Here is a 6338-nt window from a genome sequence, read left to right as displayed (position 1 = left end):
CTCACAGTGTTGAACTTATCTTAATACTTTTTGTTTTGTTGCCAATATGACTCCTTACTAGTATGTTTGTATGCACTTACATTTTTCGTGAAATCTCGGTCCATTCATGGTCCTTCTATGGTTGCCTTGTGTATACAGGTCATATACAGTCAAGATTAAATAGTCAGTCGAATAAGTGATCTTACCTTATATCCACATCCAAACAAGGAAAAGGAAGTAAAGTGAAAATCACAAATTCTATGTCTATAAAACTTTTAGTATATACCACCTTAACGTATACACTTAGCAAACATAGACATAACAGCAAAGGACCCCTAATGTTCCTGTTTTGAAATTCTTAAGTCGGAGAGTTTTAGTCCCTATGTATTTATAGTTTGTATATCTTATGTGGTTTGATATACTTAGCTCACTATAAACAATGCTCTGATACCAATCTGTCACACCCCCAAACCGGAACGGCGGAAACGTTCGGGTGCGGATGACTTCATGTTGTAACGTAACAAATGAATACATAGTGAAGAAAGCAATACAACCATCATATATATAATTGAAACTTTACATTGTTAAAAGGTACATGTTCAAAACCAATTACAATATGATGCCAAAATATGAATTTAAACTGGCGCCGCATCGTCCCTTCTTCAAAAGTTGTTTTTTACCTGTAATTACTGAATCCCTAGGACATACAAGTAGTTTTGAAAGAGTAGATCAGCATTTAAGCTGGTGAGTTTCATAAGTATTAAATGACAATGTTTGTATGAAATGAAATGTTTTGTTCTTGTTTGTTTGCTTCTAGAAAATCCTATATTTTCTACTAGTATAAATGTAGCCTTCTCTCAAGACCAATGTTTGTTTCTAAAATTGTATGTAAGTATAAAATTTCCAATATGTCTGAAAAACCTCGTAAATCAATGTGTTTTCAATACTCCATGTGAGTTTTATAACCATGTTATTGACTAGAAATGCCTATACACAACGTTCTTCAGGCGTTGGAATGTTCTGACGTTTGTCACCCTAAATGGTGGATTGTAGCTAACAGTCAGGGCGCGGGTTGTCAAGCCCGTATAGATCTATACACAAACACCATGCTCCCCCTCCAAGGGATTCTGGTATATAATATAGGACTTGAAATGCGTACTCGAACGTACGTGAAGTTGATGTCTCACAAAACTTAGTATAAAACAGATTTACGTGAAAAAATGTTTGTTTGTTCTTGTATATGAAAGTAAACTTCTTGAAATAGTGTTTCTAGTATGTAAAAGTTTGTAATGCTCTTGTAAAACTATACCTATTATAGTTTTCTAAAAATGTGTCTCGTTTGCATAGTAATCCCTAGTAAAATGTTCACTTGTTATGAAAAGTGTAATTTTTGATGTAGAAGACAAGTTTGTAAACAAAACATATATATGTATATTTTGGATGTAGAAGATAAGTTTGTAAACAAAACATATATATGTATATTTTGGATGTAGAAGACAAGTTTGTAAACAAAACATATATATGTATATGGTTATATATACATATAAATTTTAAAAGATGATTTGGTATGTTTCGTAATTGTTGTTCATATTCTTACGTTTTTATTAGAAACTTTGCATTAAATAATCCTTAAGTTTGATACTAAAGACCTATTTGTACTTATCACTTTTGTAAAAATGGTAATTAAACATATTTAAATGATTGTGTTTTAACTTCCTTAATGTATAAACATTGCTCAAAAATGTTAGAAGGTGTTAATAAATCTATAAACCACTTTTGACAGTTTTACCCTTTACTGTCCCTGTTTTTAGAAAACTCATAGAAAAATCCTCGTAAGTCAAAAACTGAATCCGTCACCTCTGAGAGTTTATAAAATGAGTCTACTTTGTTCCTAATTTTTATTATGATTTTTAGTAGTCTCAAACTAGAGTGAAAATGAACATCTTCACAGACTGGTCCGAAATCACTTCTGAAATGATAGGCAGTTTTATAAAAATCGCCATAAATTGTAGAAAAATCGTATGAACGCGTGCGAGTAGTCATTAGAAAGGTATAAACTTGAACTATTTGCATATTGTACAATATTGAATGATATTAAGTTTAAGATGGTCAAAACTGTCCGTGAACAGGACTCAACTTTTCTATAGAAAGCTGTCATTTAAATTTAAGTTATGTTTAGTGTTCTAACTTGTACCCCCCCCCCCCCTTAAAACTTGAAGAAAACATGAAAATGTAGGGGATATGAACTCACCTTATGTGAATACTTGAAGAATGGAAGGTTGAAGATGAACTTTTGGTTGTTGGTTTGCTGCTCCAAAACAGCCACTCTTTTGGCTATGTTGCTGTCACGAAAATTTCACAGCAAAAGAGCAAGAAAAAGGATAGTTTACTCACTGTTTTGAATCAATAATTTTGAGTATCATAACAAGTAACTTCCAGGGGTATTTGTTGGTAAAAATATCAAGCAAAAGGAAGGTATATATGGGTGAAATGGTGGCTGAAACACAAAAGGGACAGCAGCCCTTTAGTTCATGGTTTTGATAGCTTTGGAAGGAAGTTTTTGTGCTTGAAAATGAGAAGAAGGTTGAGAGTAATTCCCTGGAGTATTGGCTGGTCAAATGAGGGTAAAATGCAGATGAAATTTCTTGATTTTGAAGGAGGAAAGAGTGGAAGAGGATAAGGGGACAAAACCTAGACTAGCTTGTGATGGGATGTGAGTTTAAGTGATGTGATCTTGTCTAGCCACTTGCTTGGTTGGTTGCTTAGAGATAGAGTTAGTTAACTAACTAACTACTAGTTATTTAGTTAGTTAGGAGTTCTAGTTAAGGAGAGGGAAGGTCTTAATCTCGAAAATTAGAAGAGGGATTAATAAGCATTCTTAGTAAAATGTCTTAAGTGATTAAGCACTTATTAGTTAAGTTGGCACTTATCTCCACCAATTCTCTTATCTTAATTGATTTAGACATCATAAAACTTACATGAAATCACTTTAAGTCATGACCCATAACTAGTCATTCACTAGATAATAATACATATATACAAATACATACATGTATACTTAGTATAAAATAACAATGTAGTTTTTGTGTATTTGAACTTTAATGTTTATGTTTTATTCTTTTTATTCAAAAACACTTAAATAAATTTTAATTATACCTTATGATAATTCATTTTATATTTTAATTTATTTAAATATAAAATTTATTGAGCAATGTATAATTTCGTGACATTTAACCGGTTAACCATATCGTTAAACACGTTTTGTCACTTTGGTTCGTATATTTGTCAAATTTAGATCCTTCACATCTATTAAGCAAACGCTTTACATAGAACCTAACTTACTTATCAACTAGAGACATGTTGATACAAAAATTAAGTTTGTTGCATTTAAATGATATTATATGCTAATTTCACAAACCGGTGATGGTTTGTAGTCATACATCATAACGAAATTTATCAATAGTTACTTGTTTTATATTTCACAATAACTTATTTAAATAAAAGAGGTTAAATTCCTTCAACCATTCTTAATAAAATACTCATATTGCTTAATAATCAAAACATAGCATCGCACGATCGTTCCTATTTTTACCAATTGTTACAACAGAGTAGAGAGAGAGGGAAAAAGCTTCAAATGAAAGGTTTAACATGTTTATATAGTTCCCAAAACTTGGAAACGGTGGAATTCTACCCGATACCGGCCTTAAATGAGGCTTTAGGTCGCACCCGATTAAGTTTCCGTCACCCGGCGGGGACGTTTCTAAAACTTATGAAATAAATGTTTTGGGCTAATTTCATGAGTTCCTAAAGGGTTTGGACACTCATTGGATGATAATAAACATAAAATTTTAATTAACTAAACCCAAAAACGATATCGGGACATTTCGATATACGACGAGTTATACGGGTAGAATGGGTTTTCGGCGATAGAAAACTTCGGGTTGTTACACATATTTTCGTACTACGCAAAAATACACTTTCATATTTATAAAAAGTCTATATAAATAGTTTCCAAGAAACAAGATATGTTATAATTAGTATAGTCTGGAAGTTACAAATCACACCTACATTTTAGAAGACACATAAAATTGTTCAAAGAATTACTTATTTCTTTTTATAAGAAAAAGGAGTCATAGTTCACATAAATCAGTTAATGCTATTATGAGACGTTTCTTCATCATACCTACCTAGCATACACCTTACGTCCTGCATTATAACCAGAGTCTCCTGGAGGGAGAGCGAGATCGTTGTGTATACAAATGTACAGACCACCCCATAACTCAGTTGTTCGCTACAGTTAGACTGACAAGTCTAGGGTGACAAATATCTACCAATTCTGAGGCTTGAAGAACGTCGTTCAGGCATATCAGTCATATGAAACATGGTTATAAGAACTCACATAGGGAATAACATACTATTACGGTTTATGGAAAGCTTAAACTTCTTTAGTTTTTCTAAAAAGATATAACGGCATACTATTGTTCAATACATCAAATCTCATACATTTTTGGTCATAGGGTTTAAGACTACAGTTTTCATACATCAGAAAATATTGGATTTTTTGGGAACATGCATTTTACTATTAAAAGGAAAGTATACAAAGGAAATACATACATATACAGTTCATACATAAGAAAATATTAGATTTTCTAGAAACATACATTATCATTTTACAAGGAAGGGATACAAAGAAAATCCATACATTATTGGTCTTGGGTATAAGAGATACAGCTTGTTTTTAAAAGAAAATACCGGATTTTTTAGAAGTATACAAAAATCAGTTTCTCAAAAACGTTACAAATCCTTTTCGTACTAAATTCATAAGAACTCACCAACATAATCGGTGACACTTTTCAAAATCACTTGTATTCTCAGGAAACCAATGGACATGTATTCAACCCTTCTTCGGGGCATCATCGTCGTTTCATGATTACAACTTTTCAGTTATTATGAATCTTTGAGTTGTTATGTTGTAAACGGTGTAGACTTGTAATATCAATGTATGAATGTTTGGGTTGTTATGTTTCATTACTATTCAATGGTTATGATATTGTACATGACGTCATCCGCCCCCGGACATTTCCGCGATTCCGGTTCGGGGTGTGATAGATTGTTATCATAGCATTGGTTGGGGAGTACTAGTATATCGAACCATAGAAGACGTAAAAGTATAAATACAATGGGGATAAATCACTCTAACTATAAATATACTTTTAAAAATATAATACTATTTTAAGTATTAGTATATACAAGTTAGGGCAGTGTCATAAAGAGGGCATAATAAAAGTAGTATGATGAGTTGAAAACTACGGGTAAGCCTCAGGATATGTGATTAGACCTTGAATAAATATAGCCTAATCAAGTATATTTATCTTAGGTGTAACTAGCATATGCTGGGAAATAGTCATAGTAAACGACGAGTTTACCCTTACCAACACCAAGATACCCAAAATCAAACGCAACATTTAAAATACTATAGGAGTAATTTAGGATACAATAGAACCACAGACTTACACCCCTATGTAGTTCTCATACTTATATTCTCACATAGCCCACATGGCTGAATTTCACCATGAAGACCCCCACTACCCTACCATGATAGTCGACGGATGGATCGAGGAGGAGCCAGAAGAGGTTCATGAGGGGAACCGATAAGTGGGTCCTAAAGAATACCAGGAGGTGGACTACGAGGGGGAGGATTCTGATGAGGATTCAGATGAGGATGAGGGCACCGGAGAGATCCATAGTGAGCCTTACCCAGTCAGGAGAAGACAAGAAACCCTTTCGTCTTACTCCTCCTAGGTACTTAGAAGTCCAATAGAAGTTCTATTGATATGAACATACCTAGTCCAAAAATATTGCTCAAGCAAGGGCAAACTTCATTGCTAACATCTACCTTGTCTAGGATGCACCTCCGCAAGGGGCAACCCAACAGTATGCCTGGACTACAGGAGACGGCCGACGATCCGCATTAGGCATGAGCCCACAATACCACACCTTGGGCACCTGCACCCTCACCGAATCAAGCATTCCCCTAGTAGTAGCACCAGTGGCTCGTCTAGGTACCCAGGTTCAGGCTCTGTATCACGAAGTAATGGAGATTGGAGGTGAAGCTCGTAATGCGACAATGCGAATTCGAAGCCTCCACGAAGAACAAAGACACCATTCAGGAGCGATGCTGAATCAGCAAGCAGAGAAGGAGGACCTTACAAACCGTGTACAATCCTTAGTGGAGGAAGTGGTCACCCTAAGACAACAGATCATTGAAGTTAAGGCTAGGGCAGCCCTAGTAGAACAGAGAGCAAAAGAGGCCACTCGCAAAATGAGTGATATGGATGGGCACCTTGTGTGCAATTTCG

Source organism: Lactuca serriola, chromosome 2 (assembly GCF_051521515.1).
Source record: "Lactuca serriola cultivar US96UC23 chromosome 2, Lser_US96UC23_V15, whole genome shotgun sequence".
NCBI lineage: Eukaryota > Viridiplantae > Streptophyta > Magnoliopsida > Asterales > Asteraceae > Lactuca > Lactuca serriola.
This window is presented reverse-complemented; position numbering follows the sequence as displayed.